The following is a 21029-nucleotide window of genomic DNA, read 5'->3' on the forward strand; positions in this document are numbered from 1 at the left end:
CACTGTACATCATACCACATAATTTCACTACACAAATCCACTCCACTCCACTTCACGCCATCCAATTCCATGCCACACACTTCCACAGCTAACAATTCCAATCAAACCCACATAATTCCACTACACACCACATACATACACTCCATTACACATGGGTAAAATACCTTGTCATTTGCAATGCCCATAGCTCTAATTCAAGCAAATGCAAGACCGATTGCAATTCCAGGGCTTGTTTTCTTTTGTGGTGGTTACAATTGCCTGTGGCTTGTGGCATGTGGCAATTGGCCCTCGAATATTCATTTTCCTGGTTGCACTTATAATGTTATGCAGAATAGTGATACATTGCTTACGATATCAATATGATGAGAGTATCCCCGTACATTCCTGTTCAGTACAGCGACGTATTTAGGCCTATCTTCACAACAATACTTTCTCAGAGTCCTCTTGCAAAACTTTACAAGTAGGACGTCGTGTGCTCTTTGAGACAAAGAGGGACACATTCACGCACCCATGGAAATTTGTCTTTCCAAGGACATTTGCTGATTACTCTGGCTTCCACAGATAGGGCCTGGTCTCGCAAGTTGATGGCAGCTCACCCTTAACAAACGGGCGGGTCAGCCTGTAGTGCACCTCTCATCATGACAATGACAGATGCTAATTCTTAAAAGCAGACGCTGCATACGAATCGAAATGATCAGAATGCCATAACATACATGGAAGAAAGAGGGAGATGTACCTTCTGTGTAATATGAACAGGTACCTGCATTTCCTTTAGTGATTTTGAGTAGAAATGAAAAAACAAGGATTTTACGTGATGATTGCACTGATTCGCTATAATTCTGAACCTTTGAGTAGAATGATAATCAATGCTGTACAAACTTGGGACTTAATAGCTTTCTCAAGACTAAAATAATGAAACATGCGGTGTTCAGAAATCACTAAGTATTAACATCATTACTTGGGTCACCAAAAAGATTAAGTAGTAAAATGCTTCACCAGCACTGCAAACTTGTGTGATCTCATAAAATCATAGCACGCCAGGGGTCCAATACTACGGGCTCACATTAAACAGATCCTAAAGGGTTTTTTAATTATTGTAAATAAATTGTATATTCATACAAATTACTTTATTATTGTAAGTATGTGCTATTGTATACTCATTGACCCCCTAGCTCCTAACTCTGCACACAAATAGTAAATCACAAATGAGACTACAAATTAAGAAACAATACACCTACAGAACTAGTAGATGTCTTGAAAAAGTACCTTAGGAACATGGAAGTCATTTGTTTTAAACTTTATTTTCGTTTTGACACTCAGTTCAAGTGACATGTCTACTGTATGCACACTCAAGGTTGCAGCAAAACATAGATTGGAAGTTTGCCACGCATAGTCCACATCTCATCATACATGGCTGGGGTTACTGGGCACACTTTCCTGCTATATCTAATATGGGGCGCGGGTAGAACAAACATCGCTCACTGACCCCAAGGCGCTTGTAAATACGCCCCTAAATATGCGGAATTATGCGCAGCGTCTGATTTGTACTTGAAAATGACTTTCGTTTATGGCTTCATTTCTTCCGATGCTCAAAGGACTGGGAGCTTCCCGATACTGAGTATCACCTAATCTTTATTTAGCACGTCCAGCGTGAGCAGATGATGGTATAGACACTGTTTGTCATCCCCTACACTTCTGCAAGCGATTGTTTTATGCACAATGTGTTGCTTCTAATTGACAGGCAGGTGCGTGTGCAATGAATTAACATGGACGGCTGCTGGAAATCACCTGTTTAAATTGTGTTTCTCAAGGCAATTTATACATGAAAATGCTGTTTGCAAAATGTTTTGCTTCTAATTGACTGGCAGGTGCGTGTGCAATGAATTAACATGGACGTCTGCTGGAAATTACATGTTTACACGGTGTTTCTCAAGGCAGTTTATACATGAAAATGCTGTGTCCATGCTTGAAAAAGAAACCAATCAACTGCGGTTGTAACAGGTTTCAGAAACAAGTATATGCATGCATGATGCACGTGCAAGGCATGACATGCAGTCGTAACGAAATAGCAGCTGAGAATTCAAGTGATGAATGTTGCGCTTACTTTGAGCCTTTGTTTGCGGCGGAACCCACCAGCACTCAGTTCTAGGGACTGACACTTATTTTTCCTCATTAGACTTTGACCCAGACAAGTGAGAGAAATCTATTTACACAGAGAAGAGGGAGATACAGAAGGACTTTAAAACATGACAATAAGACAAAGGAAGGGATGGAATGATGGCGTCTACAACTCACTCGACCAGCGCCTGTCTACTTATACTACTGGACCTATCAGCAGCCTACAACACAATTGACCACAAACTACTCATCAATGTACTCCGTGAAAGGGCAGGAGCCGAAGGGGTTGTACTACAGTGGGTACCTCCTTCCTGCCAAACCGCACACAAAGAATAAAAATCATAAACTTCACGTTTTACCCACGCTCCATAAGCAGATGTGTTCCCCGAGGATAAGTTATCTCACCCGTACTGTTCAACATCTACTTGGAGCCACTCACCACCATACTCAAAAAAGCCAACATACCCTTCCACCTCTATGCGAATGACAGCCAGATCTACCTAGAAACCTCCATCTCGGTCTGACATGCAAAGACTTAATGACACCCTAATGGACGTCCAACAATGGCTCTCCCAAAACCATCTGAAACTCAACCAGGATAAAACGGAAATCTTCCTCATAGCCAACAAAGAGCAGAACCCCTGAATCACAAAATGGCTAAAGTCTATGGATGCTATCAACTTCACTCTCACCCTGACAGACTCCCTGAAATCACTGAAATCACTGGGAATCACTCTGGACCCTAACCTTAGCATGGTCAAACACATCAAGAACACCGCAAGGAGTGCTTTCTTCAACTTAAAACTGCTCAACAAAATCAAACCCTTTATCCCTACAAAAGACCTTCAGCAAGTCACGCAATCCCTTGTACTATCCAGATTAGATTACGGGAATGCCACCCTCACAGGCACGGCAAAGTCACTCCTTGCTCCTCTCAGATCAACCCTTAATTCAACAGCCAGAATGGTGACTTGAGTAAACAAATTCAAACACATCTCCCTGCTCTCAGAGAGATAAATTGGCTCCTAATCGAAATATGTGCTAACTTCAGAACTGCCTGTCTCACCCACAAAATTCTAAATACTTGCAAACCTACCTATCCGGCCTCCAAACTCAACAGAGCTGGGCGGACAAGTATTCTCAGGAGCGCCAACACTGTACTTCTCATCCCCCCCAAACCTGCAAACAGAAAACCTTATCACGCTCATTCTCTGGAAATGCACCCAGAATTTGGAATGCCATTTCAGTACATATCAGGACTAACCCTTCCTTCAAAAAATTCAAAAGCCAGCTCAAAGTCCTCTTCCTCAATCGAACTCTCACGAAATGATGGGGGACCCACCAAATGGAAGTGCTCTCACCTGAGTATCCAGTCACTGCGATAAGAACAACTCTTAAAGCATCTAACTCCGGACCACACCTATGCCCCCATGTATACAAGACCTGTCACAAATCATTATGTTTACTACTACTTTTCTTTGTACTTGACTGCCACTTGACAAATGTTGTAAAGCTCTCCGATACCTTCGGGTCTGGCCAGCGCTATATACAACTCCTAAATAAATAAATAAAATAATACATATGGAAAAGAACCTGTAGGAGTGAGATAAAGATGCAGTGAGTTTGTGGTGCTAAAATAAAAGGTAGGAAGTGGAATAACGACATGTATCTTTGCTATACAGCAATCCGACCGGGACTCAGCAATTCATATTTTACAGCTGAAGCGCTGGATACATTTGTAGAGCATAATAGTTGGCAGCTCTCACAGTTGATTTAAACATTATGTCTCGAGACTAGTGTCATGTGTTCACAGTTGCCATCTCCGTGAATAATCATATCATTTTCATGCTTTTTTTTCTAACCCTGAAATTGTTGTAGGATCTAATAAGTCTGGCTCAAGCTGTGCTCGGGTATGATTTTGAGATTGTATAGCTGCAAGGAAGTAACCAGAAAAATAAATAACCCTAGTTCCGAGGCTGAGTGAGAGAGCAAAGGGTTCGGTCTATGTTTTCCTTTCCATGTTCCTTTCCTGTTTTCCATTTTTCTTTCATTCTTTACAGCGTTCTTTCCCGCCTGCTTTCGTTTCCTCTTCATTCTTTCTTTCGCCCTCACTCCAGTTGCATCCCACTTAATGTTCTTTGGAATTTTCAGTATGTTTCTTCCTCTCTGTAACATGTTTGCCTCGTTTGCCTTCTCCCCAATTACACATCGCTGTATCGTGATCTCTTCTTTCTCGCAGTGCTAATTATTAGTTTCTACCTTTGGGCCTGTGAGGCAGTGATTAAAGTTATAAAGAGACAGAAGAAGCAATTTAACCTCCCCGGGGCATTCCAGGCTCGAGCGGGTATAGCCTGTGCTTCACTACACCCGTGAACTGATGGAACTAACCAACTTTTTTGTGAAAGAAGTGAAAAACTCTATTCGCATCTTAGAATCAAACTGCCGTGTGAAGTTCCTGGTAGACCAGAAGAGTGTCGAGGCTTCCAGAAGGAAATTAGAACGGGGAGGGCAGTGGGAGCCAGGGACCCAGGTATGTATATGATATTGATTTTTGATCAATTGAACCTTAGGAAACTGAGATTCAAGCAGCGTCTAAAGATTGTCGTACAGAGATGTCAATTTGGAAGAGCGGAGAAGCATAATATTTATGCAGACTACAGTGCGCAATATGCTATTTATTAACAATTTTGAGTGCGAGGATGGGCCATGACTCCGATAAGATGAGGTGTTGAATTAGTCAGTATGATGCTACCCTCCCTCGTTTGTGTATCTGCAAATATGGTTTTTGGAATAGGAGTCTTAATGTTGATTTGATTCAACAAAGGTTTTTTAACTGAACCCAGGGCTGAAATAGTTACATGTGCGCAGTAAGGTACAATCATATTGAAGAGGAGTCGACTCCTGACACAAGAGAGTTGTTTCATTTATTGTTGTGTTCAAGCTATAACGCCTGAAGTGATGTTTCCTCTATGTCCGTTTTGCAGTACTGTAGTAATAACCTGGAATTTGACATTTGCACTGTAGTAAGAAATGTGTGAATAATTGTGTGAATGTGTGTTCATTAGTACTGTTGCATAAAAAGCATTGGGCCACATATATATATATTTTACACAGTGCAGTCGCCACTGTGTACTTATAGTTAGGACAGAGATTCCAAAGGAAGAGCATTTTTTTGTTCCGCTAATAACTCTTGTGCAGTTTGACAAATATGTAAGCTAAATATAAGATAAAACTTTAGTACCTTCTCACACTATTATGTCACTTCAATCTGAAAATATATTTATATAAACAATCTTAAATGGGGATTTGCAACTTTTATGGGTGCTGCTTTATGCAGCAAACATAGAAGTTGTAACTTGTCATTTTTAAAATGTTTGTTCGTGTGCAGAAAGGGACACCATCCTGCACATAAACAATTATGCACAATGCAGCACACATAGAACCAGCAACAATGAGGGGAAATAAAGCATTTCACCTCGTTTCGCCATGTTAAGACCAGGCTTTATTTTTTCTTAATTTTGGCGCTGCCTCCTAATTACGCCACCCTTGTAAATAGCTGGCAGCATCAAAATCTATGGGTGTTGCTGCAGAACGCCCACCACAACACCCATTGCCCACCCCGTGAAAGGGGGCCTTATTTTCAAGGCATTGTTAAGCCATGTTAAGTGGCTTAACACTGCCTTGTAAATAAGGTGAAGCCTGTATCACTACAAAAACGTCTTTAAAAGTGATGTTCATGTGGCGATAGGGGCTAGTAAATATGCCTCTTACTGTTTTTTTCGAATGTTGCTTGGGGGATTCAGAACCCCCTGCAGCCCCCCCCCACAACATTAAAATACATTTGATGGCACACCTGCCCTTTCTAGGGACAGCAAAAATATGTAAATAACCCTTGCAGGACATTACGAGTAGCTCCTGGGAAGAGCGGTGAACAACAAATGAGGGGCTGTGGTCACTCATTTATTATTCACTTTTTTTTAAAAATAAAATTTTGGGGGTATTCCTGGCAGTTGAAGTTGGGCCCCCATTATTTCCACAGCCCAATTGGCTCCCAGAAAGCAGCCCCATTACTCTGGGCCTTGCAGTAGCTGGCATCTTGTTTTAATGCAAGGGGTACCCGGTGTCCACCGGGGCATGCCAGAGCATTACTGATGGTAGGAGCCCCATAGCAAAGCGCTGTCTTGTCGCCTCTCTGCTCCTACAGGAGCTGGCCACGTTTTTTCTTCTTTCTAAACGTAATGGTGTGCACTATAAACCCACCCAAGGCACACAATAGCTACTCCTACTTTGTGGGCTGTGGGGGAAGCTCAAGGCACTCTCGGCCATGCTGGCTCCCCTGCTTGAATTGTTTGTGGGTGCATGGGGTGCCAACATTGCTCCCACTACACAGGAGCAATGTATTTTTGCACCAGAACTGCTAAGAGAATTTTTTTATATTATCCTGCCTCAGAGCACAGGCAGGAAAATATTTCGTTCTCCCATCAGGCAGAAGCAGCTTTGTGCTCCTGTCTGGTGGGAGAACTCGTCTTTCCGTGCCCATGGGAAATAAAGTAGACAGTGTTATGGGGGTTGGAGACAGCATCTATGAGCCTGTTCCCAGAGATGGGGTCCCCAGAGCCATTGCATGAATCAATGAGGGGTGGTTCTGTGGCCCCCATCCCCATCAACTAATTTTGGGCCCCGGGAATGGGTCCTTGGGGCCTTTTCTGGCTTAAGGAAGTGCAGCCCCTCCACTCAAATTGTTTTACAAGGCTGGGGGATAGAGTCCCGTAGACCTAGAAGGCTCAGGTAGGGGAGATGAGCGGCCCCTTATTTACTGATCCAGCCCTGGGGAATGGTGTCCACATGGCATCTTATAGACTTGGAGAGAGATGGGGCTGAGTCCCCTCCCGATGAATTATAAATGTAACACACCCAGCCCTGATCCTCACCAGGTTTTCTTCTTTTTATCGGACGAGAGCCAGACACATTTTGTTTTTCATTTTACTGCAGATTTGTGAATCCTGTGCAAATTTGCAACAAAATAAAACAAATAAAAACTCATTTTTGGCCCCAGGCGGGGTCCCTCTGGGACCTCCAACCATGCCTAGGGAGTCAAAGTATTCCTAACATGTTCCCCTATGGGGTTTTATTTTGGGTTTTTTCTTAGACCTTGGAATATATATATAAAAAATTAGGGACTCGCTGTAGTTCAACGCCAAGTGGAGAGCTACTTTTGTTTGAGCTCAATTACAACACATGCAACACTTTAAATATGCCCACCACTGTTGTTACAGGCAGTACAACATTAGCCAGTGCTTTCCATTCCAATCTAGAAAAGTGACAAATCCTTTTTCCATTTTTGCAGCAAAGTCTTTAAGCCTAGGATTAGCCAATGCCATCAACGCTGAGCGGAAAAATGTCAAAAGTCTTTTACCACTCCAGACACAGTATTACAGTTTTGGATTACTAAAGGTATATCCAATCCAGGCTGGAATAAACAAAAGCAATGCCTGATACACATGCTTCTCTCATTGGAGCTCATCAGAGAAGCTTAGCTTTTTCTCGAGACAAGGTGGCACCCAGTATTGGTGAAAACCAAGGCCTAACATATGTTCAAAGGCCTACTTGTCTGCATGTTTAACTTGGAAATGTCAGATCCTTACTACATATTACTACATATCAGGATAATTTCTCAGCCCCCACCCTAGTATTTTTTTTGTAGATAATGACACTTCTTTGTACATTGCTGACTCTCTTTTTCACTGCCTGACTCTATACAACTTTAGCTAAGGAGTAGCATGGATGGCCTTTTGGGTGTGTTAGGCTATAATGCGCTGTTTAAGTTAGAGTGTCATTGCCTCCATTACCACCACATTCCTAAGTTTTCTGTCTGTGCATGCGAGTGAAAAAGTAGATGTTTAGAACATTGTCTAAATCAATATATTAGCAACTCAATTGAATCATTATGACTTTCTTGATATTGAAGTGAATGGAGAACACTGCAGTATGTATCAGTGAATGATGAATGCATTTATGTGTAAGTGATAGTGTATATAAGTGCATGTATGGATGAGTGTATGTATGGGTTTGTGAATGGAAACCTGATTGTATGTATGGGAGACTAGGTGCATCAGCTCATATTTGGTTGAGTGAATGGCTAGTTGAATGTGAGTATGAGTGAGTCATTGGTGCATCAGTACATGTGCGTATGAATGAATGGGTGGATAAATGCATGTAACAGTGAATAATTGGGTGCATCAGTGCATGTTTGGTTGAGTGAGTAAGTGAATGAGTGTATCAGTAGGTCCAGGGTGGCTGGATGAGTTGATGAGGACTGCCTTGATGTTTGAATGAGTGCATGGGTAGTGCCTGAGTGATTTGATCAGTGCCTGTGTGAATGGATGAGTGCCCGAGTAGTACCTGGGTGATTGCATGAGTGCATCAGTAATATGTGTGTGCTTGCATGAGTAGTGCTTGGATAGATAAGCAATCATATGAGTAGTCCCTGGGTGACTGGATGAGAGCCTGGGTGATTTGATTAGTACTACATATCACAATATTGCTCTGATTTGTATTCTATTTGTAATAGAGGGTATTACTATATAGCTGCCTTTTTTCCTTACAGCTTTGTGTATAATCTATATGTAACGGTTGACATGGATAGGATCCTGAGAGTGTCACTGCATTCATTAAAACTATGTACATAAGATTTGTGTCTGTGCATGTGAGTGAAAGTGTAGATGCTTTGAACAGTGTCTAAGAGGTTGTATTAGCATCTGTAATCTATTAGAATTACTTTCTTGGTATTCTACTGAATGGAGAACACTTGATGTATATGTCAGACTATACACCTAAAGTGTGCATGTACCTGTGATAAACATCTTACTACATGTCTTTGCTTTCATGCACATACACAGTACACTCTGGCCTAGCTACAGGGTACCTTAGCAGTCACCCTTAAGTACAGCTGGTTAATGCTTGTGAAGGACTTTCAAATATGAAATCAGCCTAGCTGAACAAGTTCATGTCCCAGCAGAACTGTACTGGAACTGAGAAATGTTGAACGGTGGATCTTTTTGGATGGTTCACTTACTAGTGCCAGAGCTTTACTGCATATCAGGATGAATGCCTTACTTCCTATCTGGGTCTTTTTTCAAATATGTAATAAAGTCTCTTACTACATTGCTGGCTCTATTCTCACTGTTTTGCTGTATACATGTAAATGTAAGAAATGGCATGGATTGCCTCTTTGGTGTTTCAAACAGCAATACGTTGTTTAAATCAGAGTGCTACTGCCTCCATTACAGCCACTTGCATAGGATGTGTGTCTGTACATGTGGGTGAAAGTGTAGATGTTTCAAACATTGTCTAAGAGGATGTATTATCAGGTATACCCTAACAAAATTAAGTTCTTGACATAGAACTGAAAGAAGAAGACAGGACGTATAAGTCACCTTTTATGCGTTAAAGTATGAACGTACCTCTAAAAACATTTAATTTTCATGCACATACACTTTCCCTCTGGTGTAGTTACAGTCTGACTTAGGAGTGACGTTTAAGTAATACTACAGCAGGTTAAGGTTTATCAAGGGTTTTCAAATACGAAATCGGCCTAGCTGTAGAACTACATGTGTGAGGACAACTGTACTGAACCTGAGGCATGTTGAAAGTTCTACTGATCTAGATGTACACTTGTTTTTGCCAGATGTTTACTATATATCAGGACAGGTATTGCAGTACATATTTGCATCTTTTTCACAATATATAGTACATTCTCTCAATCTCTGTGATTATTTAGGTCTATACATCTATATGTATTGGGTGGCATGGATTAGCTCTTGGGTGTGACAGTCACGAACCAGTTGTTTAAATAACGGTGCCACTTTCTCTATTAGCCATAGATACATAAGATTTGTGTCTGTGCATGTCAGAGACGGTGTAGATGTTTCAAACAGTGTCTGAGAGGATGTTTGTACAAATGCTATACACACTGCCTCTAGGATAAGTCTGACTGCTTTTGCCAAGCTACCAAGGGGATGAGCAGGGGTTATTTTAGGAGTGTAACTCTTTTATCCTGACTAGAAGAAAGGGTCCCTACTTGGACAAAGGTGCAAACCCTTGCCAACTAGAAACTCCCATTACTGACATTGGTTGTCAGCAGGGAAGATAGGACTTGAGTTTGCACTTGACTTACGGTGATTGGCGTACCCTACTACCATATCGCAGACCATTACGTAGCACATACTGTTTTTTGGGGTATATTTTGGCCTTTCCATCAGTCTTGAACTTGAACTTTCCAGTACAACATGCCTGAATCAATTGCATCAACTGCTGCATCCTTGAAAGTGACCTATGAGGATGAGAGGTGATTTGCAAAAACCTCAAATTCCAAATCAGGGGCCTCGCCAGAAAAGAGGAGCTACAAAAGGCATGGATGGCCTGGGTCGCAGCCAGACATGCTAGTGAGCTGTCTGGGGATCTTTTTATGGAGGCAGAGGAGCCTATGCTAAGGATGGGTGTGCCTTCAAGAGGGGGGCACCCTCTAAACCAGGCAGCAGTTGCTGGTCCCCGGAGGAGCTGAAGGACAGGCAAGAAGCAAGGAGAGTTGCTGTAGAGCTAAAGAAGCTTAAGCTAACCAAGGAGGAGAAAAGGATGATGCTAGACCATGAGATCAGGATAAAGGAGCTGGATCAGAGGAAGCGAACCAGCTCAGATGGTTGCAGCAATTTGTCAGGGCAGACACACAGAATTGTGCACATCCCCAAGAATATAGGCAATATATTCAAGAAGTGGGATGACATACAAAGGTGGTTACAGTGGTACGAGACTTCTTTTTACATAAATGGGGTCCTTGAAAGGAATTGGGGGGCAGGGTTATGGCCTCTCCTAGGGATACTTTGATAGCTTTGGGTAAGGGGCAGACCATCACCGATGCTGATATGAAGGATGCTCTCCTCACCAGGTATTGTCTCACTCCTGAAAAGTATAGGGATCAGTTTAGGTCCAGCAAGAAAACCGATGCCAACGCTTAGTTGGAATGTGTAGATTCTTTCTGTTAGTCTCTGGATGGCTGGGTCAAGTGCTGTAATGTAACATATTTTTAGGAGCTCTACAATTTGATTGCATGGGAGCATATGTCTAGTCTATGTTTTGCAGAGCTGCGCCAGTAGCTGACCGATCCCAGGAAGCTTGCTATGGAGGCCGACCTCTGGGGTGAGTACCATGGTCCTCAAGAAAGCATTTGGGGGAGACTGAGCCAAAGGTGGACAGTGCCACTAGCAGAAAAGAGTTCCCTAAAGTACGCCAAGCGAACACCCAGGGTAAAGGTTCCCATCTCCCAGGAGATAAGAATCTAGGGGTCTCCTCAGGAAAGCCTGCTGAGACCGGCCCAGGATGTTCTTCGCCTGTAAGCAGGTGGTCACATAAGGGGGGAGCCCAAGTGCCCAAGAGGGAGCAGCCACCCACCGGTTGGCAGGCCAAGTTGTTGGCTAGTGTAGAAATTATGGGAGGAGGTGTGCCCACAGGAGGGTGAGGATCCCTCAGAAATTACCCTCTTTTGACTCGTAGACAGTGAGATGGTCCCAGGAAACCAGGTGCATCCCAACACAAAGAAATAGAGCACCTGGGTGCCCATCAATGAAATAAGTGTAGAGGCTGGAGCCAGTGTGACATCAGTCTGGTGTCACCTGGTCTCTGAGGAGCAGGTAGTACCCTGGGCATTCCACCAAGCAGTTTATTTAGACAACTCGAAGCTGTAAGCCCACCAGCAGAATTTGATTTTACAGGCCCTGGGCACACACTGTGCACTGTACTAGGGACTTACTAGTAAATCAAATCAGCCAATCATGGAAACACCAATCCATAACAACACTTTACAACAGCAGCGCTTGCACCTTAACACTGAACAGCAGTGAGAAAGTGTGCGGAGACACTAAACCAGCAAATACAGAGTCAAAACCGGGAGGTTAGAAAGAAAAAAGACAGGAGAAACACACCAAAAGATGCCAAGTCTCACAACTGTGAAAATGTTTCTTGTTTATGAACACATAGCAACATAGCTACCTGTAAAATGGAAAGAATAGCAATATCACAATATCACTACAACTGGTTTTAGAACCCAGCGGCACCAGGGGCACGCCAAATGTCTTCGGGTTCACCTGTCTTATAATACAGAGACACAGGATACTTCTCGGTGACGTCAAAGAAAAAATGTATTGGTTGCAACCAGGAACAGAGGTCTACGAAGCACAACACGGGTGGTTCGTCAGAGACTGTACAATTTTTGTATTGCGAGACATCGTCTTTTATGCTAAAAATCACATTCCTGACTAGCATCAATTACTTACGAACTGTCCATTCACACAGTAACATTTCAAAGGATATCGCATAACGACAAGCCCACTTTCAGTTGTCCGGCCCACCATACATGACAAGGCAAAATCCAACATTCTTGCTCGGACAAGCCGGACGAAACCCATAATAAAAGGACCTCAACCCAAACCATAAATAGGTCATAAAAGAAGGAACAGAAACAGATGAGAAGCAAGATAGAAGGTTGTGTGCGTGTACCATAAACTCAGCAATGTCCTGTTCTTTGATCTCTATCTGACCAGCTGACAAACAAGGACCTGGCTCAACAAGGTCAGCTTCAGGCAATGGAGTCAGTTCGTTCAGGTCACAGAGAAGTAGGCTAAAGGTGTACGTGTCCCAAAGACTCGTTCGGCCGCAGTCATCGGCTTATGTGAGGGCAACCACAAAATGGCTGCCGGACACAAAATGGAGCCCGAAGGTTCGAACGAAATCCCTGAATACGCAGTGTATCCATCATCGAACATGATGGAAACACTCGTACATACCACACTCGTCATTTGCGGTCTGCGGATACCAAAATCATCTTAATACGACGACCTTTATTGAACGGGTTCAGAATCACGGAACCTCAGCCCCTCCTTTTGCCCTTACATAGGCAATAAACCCAAACTCATGTCAGTCTGAATCCAGGTCTATATTCATCGGATCATCAAGATGTTGCTGTAGCATAATCCTATTACTTAGTAGCTCTCTCTGGACAGGTCTCCCTGCACACGAAGTAGCACAAAGGCCACACATAGAAGGACCACACTGCACGCAAAGACAGAACAGGAAAAGGATAGCTAAGATCATCCCAATAACCATCAGAATCTTTCATCCCCAGGTGGATAACAATCTCCAAAACCATCCCATTAACGACCAATCTCCTTCGTCCACATGTACAGACTCGGATATCTTATGTAGCTTGGAAATGACTTGGAAAAGTGTCGGAGCGTTGTCTGGAATGAAAACGCAGCAGCTCGATTGAATCAATTTGCATACCCCTCCTCTATCTGCAAGTATGACATCTAACGCAACTCTGTTCTGAAGAGTCATAAGGCGATCCGACTGGAGCTCAGCAGTCTCAACTATGGTGGACTCAACCACTCTCGTCAGCTGTCGAATGTTCCTGCTATTAGCCATAGGTCCCCAAAACGGCAGAAAACCCTTCAAGAAATCTCCTAATTCTTGTCCTGCAGTATCTTCCTTACTGAAGACACCTCTAACGACTCTTGTCTTGTGGTAATCTGCCGCAGCTGTATACGTAGGAGGCAACAGGAACGAAACAAAACATGTGCCCGAGAAATCAGGGGGCAACCATGTGTACGCTCTATCATAGCAGACAAAATAGGTACCCTTAGCTGCTAGAAACAATGGGGAAGTCTGGGACGCAAAAACATACGTCTCAGTGCAAGTACTCTTCCCTAATTGAGCTCTCGGATTCTTGGCATTACCTTGCAGACAATAATGACCCTGATGGGGTACAATCCAAATCAGACAGGATCTTTTCGCTCACTGGTTCTCACTCAGACTAACTCCATATCCAGTAACGTTCCATCCAATATACGATAGTGTCTCATCTCTCGGGATAGTCTCATAGGAGCTAATTCCTCTAATCATATCGACTATACCCTTGACTAGAGCACTATTCTTTGGACTATCCTTCACAGAACGTAGGGGGTAAACTTCACGAGCATAGATGAACATCGTTCTGTATGCCCACAGAGTACCATTATAACTCAAAAGCAGAACCAGGTAAGGAATACCTTGATCAGTAGTATGAGGCATAAGACCACACATCCAACAATTAGTCGTGTTCACTACTAGCTGGTGTTGGTGCAGAAGCTAAACAAAGGAGTTATTAACAAATTCCAATCTCCTAATGGACTCATGTTCAGGCAGAGGGTGAAGAGAATGCGAGGAAACAGTAGGAGGAGGCATAGGTTGTGTAGTGGGTGCAAACGTCACTTGAAAAGAGAATATTATATATCCCATCAGAAACATCATTAAACTAAACAACATCACAAACACAATATTAAAAAACGTTTCATGCACATGCCTGTACATATTTTGCTCTTGAAGCTCATTCTTTCAACAGGTCTCTCCATTTTGAAAAACTCCATCCTCTAACCAAGCTGTTCGCAGCGGTTGGGTCTTCCGTGCTAAGGAATGCGTCTATCAGTTATTGTTATTGTTATTGTTATTGTTAACTGGGGTTTATATAGCGCCAAATCACCGTCAGGTCTCTAGGCGCTCATGACAATGACAGTAACAACAACTGAATAAATAAACAGAAGGTACATATGTGACAACATTACTTAGATAGAGCAGAAACCTTTCCTAAACAGGAGTGTTTTTGACAACTTCCTAAAATGCAAAAGGTTTACTTCTTTACGGAGAGACTCCGGTAGTTTGTTCCACATCTGTGGGACCTGAACAGAGAAAGATCTCCCTCCCTTAGTTGCCATTTTAAAACGCGGACAAGAAAACAATTGGGAGTTAGAAGACCTAAGCATTCGTTTGGGATTATAGACCCCAAGACGTTCTTTTATATAGGCAGGTGCTTGCCCATAGATTACCTTATGGGCAATACATAAACTTTTAAACTCCACCCTTTGCTTTATGGGGAGCCAATGTAGCCTGCGCAATAATGGAGATGCATGGGTCTGTCTAGGTAGTCTAAAAATTAATCGTGCTGCATCATTCGACGTTACCTGCAAGCAATTAGTCAGTGTTTTTGGCAGACCTAAGTAGAGGGCGTTCCCATAGTCTATCCTTGAAATTATTGTAGCTGAGACAATGGTACGGAGCATGGTTTAAGAAAGTAGGGGAACTAGCTTGCGTAGCTGCCTAATTAGGTTAGTACAGGTCCCGACAACAGAAGATATCTGGCTAGCCATTGTCAGCTCATGGTCGATCTTAATACCAAGGCTTTTCACATTGGGACACGGTTTTGGGGTGGGGCCAAGTTCCTGGGGCCAGAACAACTCACTCCAGGGCGAGGCAACAGTTGAAAGGGAGTCCAGTGAATGCCCTAGGACCACCCAGAACCGTTGACCTTGTGTCTTCGGCTTGCATTCCAAAGTCTTTGCACCGCGACCTTACAGCTGAACCAGGATGGCGGTTCGAAAAACAAAAATCAAAACAGTTCCTCGGAGGAGAGAATACAATTTCAAAAATAGCAAAGAAAGAATTTCATTTTATTAGTCCCACGACTCTTGGTCGCAAATTATAACGGCCTTTGCCAGGCAATGTCTGATCACGGAACAAAAGTTCAGGTTCAGAAGGGTCCAAACGATTTGACGGAGGCACAGCTTCTTCTCGCTTTCTCGTTCAGTGTTCGTCCCAATCAAACGTGCATCGCTAAAAGGCAGAAAACGAGGCACGGTTTCAGTCTCAGAGTCAGAAATACCATTCTGGACCCACTGGTCATACGGCAGAGGCAAAGGGGCCCTCTTACAATGTACGCCGTGGATCCAGTTCTTTTTACCGCGCACTCGCACTGCTGTTCGCGTAGACAGTAGCACCAAGTAAGGTCCAATCCAGCAGGGCTGATAATTCTTGGTCCATTGGAAGTTCTTCACGAAAACTCAAGATCCAGGTTCGATAACATGTCCTGGATCTCCAGATGCGTGTGGCAACGTATCATGAACCTGTTGATGCAAAACACGCAATTTAGCCGTCAATTCGTAAAGGTAATCAAGCAATACAGGGTGCTCTATTTCACTAAATTTGGTCGGCCGCGGCACTCCCCATATATTTGCCGGGCGACCAAAAACAACTTCATAGGGACTAAGTCCCATTCGCGAATGTACAGTCATTCTTGTTGACAGAAGTGCTAATGGCAAGGCATCGGGCCATTGTAGACCGGAGCTCGCCTGAATCTTGGCCAGTTTCAGTTTAAGGGTGCCATTATAGCATTCTACCAAACCAGCTGATTGGGGGTGATTTGCAGCATGAAATTTTTGACAGATTCCTAAACCATCACACACTCTCTTCATCACTTGACCCACAAATTCACTCCCATTGTCACTCCAGACCATTCTCGGCAAACCAAACCTAGGGAAAAATTCCTCAACAAGGGCTTTAGCTGTGGACAAGGCAGTGTTATCTTTCAGGGGATATGCTTCTACCCATCTCGAAAAGGCACAAACAACCACGAGCACGTATTTTAAATTGTTGCACCTCTCCATGTGGATGAAATCTAGCTGCAAAATCTTGAACGGATATGTCGGAGGTGCAAAATGAGCAGCTGGAGTTGGAGTTCCCTTACCAGGATTGTACATCAGACAAACCATACAATTCTTAACCAAGTTCTCTGCACACTTAAGAATCCCTGCATTTTGCCATACTGGAGCTAACAACTTACAAATCCCTTTCACACTGATATGAGCCATTCCATGCGCCAACGTAACCACTGGAAGCACATACGCATCAGGTAACAACCATCGCTGATGCTCCGACAACTCAACCCAACAACCATTCGGATCCAATTTACCCTTGCTTTCTCTCCATTCATTCAACTCTTTCTCTGTAGCTTCAACTTGAATGGACTTCACACTCTCTATTGTATCTTCACACATACTTCTATCCGGAACCCATCTCGCCGGACTCGCAACATACATTCGACTCATCACATCTTTCGCCGTTTCTATCGCAACTTCATCTGCAACCGCATTACCACGACCAACATCATCAGTAACTTTCTTATGCGCACTGCATTTCGCAATCGCAACTTGCAACGGCAAAGTAAGTGACTCAAGAAGTTCATTCACCAACTGACCATGCTGAATCTTAGTTCCATGTGAAGTCAGGAACCCACGCTCTTTCCACAAACGTCCAAAACTATGGGCCACACCAAACGCATACTGGCTATCACTATACACAGTCACTTGTTTCCCTTTTGACAACACACATGCTCTTGTCAATGCATCAACTCTGCTGCTTGCGCTGAATTATGTGGGATACGTGCAGCTTCAACAAACATATGCAAAGTCGTAACAGCATATGCCGCAGTCGTATCACCAATCGGAAGCTTGAAGCACGAACCATCAACCCATAAAGTACCATTGCACTCAGAAAGGTCTATTCTCCCTTTCGTTTCCTCCTCTGTCCTAAGAAAGCAATCATGCTGATCAGAAACATCTGTCTCAACTGAAATCGGCAACAACGTAGCTGGATTCAACGTGTTGCATCTCTTTATATGCACATGACTCGCTAAGAGTGTCAATTCGTAACCTGATAACCGAGCACTAGTTAAGTGCTGTGTCTTTGCCCTTTTCAACAAGGTATCCACTGCTTGTGGAACCATCACAATCAACGTATTATCCATCACCAAACCAGCAGACTGTCGAATAGAGACAGCCGCTGCTGCTGTAGCTCTCAAACAACTCGGCAACACTCTAGCTACCAGATCCAAAGTTGACGAAAAATACGCACATGGACGTTGCTTATCGCTGAACTGCTGTGTCAAAACTGACACTGCACATCCCTCTCTCTCGTGAACATAGAGTGTAAAAGGTTTGCTGTAGTCGGGCATACCCAACACAGGAGCCGAACACAAGGCATCACGCAATTCTGAAAAACTCTTCTGACATTCGTCAGTCCAAGGAATAGGATTCGAAGTATCCTTAACAGTAAGGGCTATCAAAGGCTTTGCAAGAAGCGAAAAATATGGAATCCACTGTCTACAATGCGACTTAATACCCAGGAAAGCACGCACTTCTCTCTGTCTCGTTGGCACACTCATTTTCGCAATCGCTTGAATTCTTTCAGGAGTCAATCTTCTTCCCTCCTTCGATAAGAGATGACCAAAGTAGGTCACTTCTTGTCGACAATACTGCAACTTCGAAAGAGACATCTTATGATGGAAATCAGACAAATGACGTAACAACGACAAAGTAGCCTCTATACAAATCTCTTCATTATCAGCAGCAACTAACAAGTCGTCAACATACTAAATAAGGGCAGCACCATCAGGTAAAACAAAAGTATCAAGCTGTGTTTTCAAAGCCTGACTACAGATCGATGGACTCTCACAATAGCCTTGAGGAGCGAGCTTAAACCGGAAACTTCGGCCTCCAAAAGAGAAGACAAAAATGTCCCTACTCTCCTCGGCAATCGGGATGCTGAAGAAAGCATTCTTCAAGTCAATCACAGAAAACCAGGTAGCAGAAGCCGGAATCAAAGTCAATAAAGCAGTGATATCTGGCACGACAGGAAACTGCGGAACTACGATCTTATTTACCTTGCGAAGATCGATCACAAACCTATATACAGGCGGTTGTGAAGAATCAGTACGTTTCAAAACAGGCAAAACCGGACTATTGCACACATTACCTCTCGTTTCTTCAATCACTCCTTTCTCAATCAAATCATAGATGATCGCTAGAAGTGCCCTTTCACCATCCCTAGAGATCCGATATTGGGGAATACGTGGCAATCTAGCATTCGCTTTCAGTGTTGCAACGTATGGCGGGATCTCCAAAAAACCCACATCATTCGGACCAGTAGCCCAAAGAGAATCAGGAAGAGAAGAGAATTCAGCTGGAAGTCGATCTTTAGATAAATACATCGGAGAGATTACTCTCCTACCCAATGTAAGCTGTACTCCTGAAGGAGAGCAATATAACGTTGCATACAATCTTTTCAACAAATCCAATCCCAACAAGTTCTCACCACAACCTGTCGTCAGAATAAGGGGTGCTTCGAATTCACAAGGTCCAACAGAAAGAGACAAAGGACTAGAAATCGGATTACTAACTGGGGCGCCAGAAAAACCTACTGAAACATTCGTCAAGCCAGACAAAGGTGCACCAGGGAGTTTAGAGTGCATAATAGAACTCTTCGCAGCACCAGTATCCAACAGAAAAGGCTCTGACACACCTGATGCAATCACTTCAACATAAGGTCCACTCTGATCTACTGGAACTGAAACAACTCCCTCTCTTTGTCTATGGCTGTCCTAGCAATCATTACCATCCATATTCTCACCTTCGACATAGTAGTCGTCCGCATAGTACTGAGCGTCCTACCAGACGCACCATTCTGCTGATCGAAACTATTCATAGAATTCTGTGGAGGCAAGGAATGCGCATTCTGAGGAAACACACCACGTCCTCTACCTCTAGGAGCTTGCTGAACACGTCGACCTATCACACCAGAAGCACCATTCGTGCGCTGTAACAGAACCGGACAACTATTCTTGAAATGATCCTCTTCTTTACAGTCCGCACACTGATTAGAGCCTACAGGAAAATGCTGTTGAGAAGACTCAAACATTTGCGAGTTTCTCTGATACTGCTGAGGTTGCTGATAATCACGCTGATTATTACGAGGCGGATACGCTTGCTGCAGAAGAACCTTCGTCTTTAACTCTTTAGTCTTCTTGTCGGCTCTCTCTTTCTCATCCTTATCCCTATTCTCATAGTACTGTATGTATGTATGTATGTATAACACACTTATAAGGCGCTCCTGTCACCCAACGGGCATTCTGGCGCTGTGATCTAACAGATCCTGAAACACAGTCAATACTATATCAGCAAGCTACACTATCCTAGGGAACAGGTGAGTTTTTAGTTCTTTTTTGAAGGAGAGAAGGTCTCCTAAGCATCTGAGCGGCAGTGCCAGATCATTCCACAACTTAGATGCTGTAAAGCCAAAGGAACGGCCACCCATCCGCTTTTTCCGGATCTTGGGGACAACTACCAAGTAGGCTGAAGCAGAGCGGAGAGATCTAGTAGGGATGTACCAAGAGAACATCTCCTGTAGGGGCAGCGGTCCCAAGCCATGAAGGGCCCGGAAGACCAAGGATAAAGCTTTAAACTCAACCCGCTGAGAAATGGGCAGCCAGTGCAAGTCTTTAAGTGCTGCAGATGACAAGTCAAGACATCGGCGGGAAAGTGCTAATTTGGCAGCGAAGTTCTGTACCCGTTGTAGTTTGCCTAATGCAGTGACAGGTGCCCCCAGAAGCAGTGCATTGCAGTAATCAAGTCTGCTTAAGATGATACTGCGCACTACTTCTAGTCTGGCATGGGCGGGGAGCAAAGGGAGAATCTTCCGCAGGGTACGCATCAGCACCATGCAGGTAGACACTGTTTTATCAATGAAACCATCCAGTTGAAGATTGGGTTCCTTTGTCACACCCAGGTTTCGAACCGAGTCTGCCGCTGCTACCGTGCCCTGAAAGGAGGGGGGCCAGAAGTCCTGCGGTAGAGGTCGTGGGACACGGTCCGCTGAGCAATGCAGCAGCTCCGTCTTGGAGCTGTTGAATTGCAGTGAGTTGGTACCCAGCCATGTTGCCGTGGTGACCATACAATGGTGAAAGGTCTCCTGTGACACCGCATTCTCCCCCTCAAAAGAGAAGATGAGTTGGGTGTCATCAGCATAGTTGGTGACTGCAATGCCAAAAGATTTAATTAGCTTGACCAGGGGGCGGAGGTAGAGATTAAAAAGAATTGGGCTAATAGCCGATCCCTGGGGTATGCCCTGGCCTACCCTTCTGATGGTAGACTTGAAGGGAGGCAGGGCAACCACTTGATGTCTATTGGCTAGGTATGATACAAGCCAATCCCGGGCCA

Source organism: Lissotriton vulgaris, chromosome 5 (assembly GCF_964263255.1).
Source record: "Lissotriton vulgaris chromosome 5, aLisVul1.2, whole genome shotgun sequence".
Taxonomy (NCBI): Eukaryota; Metazoa; Chordata; class Amphibia; order Caudata; family Salamandridae; genus Lissotriton; species Lissotriton vulgaris.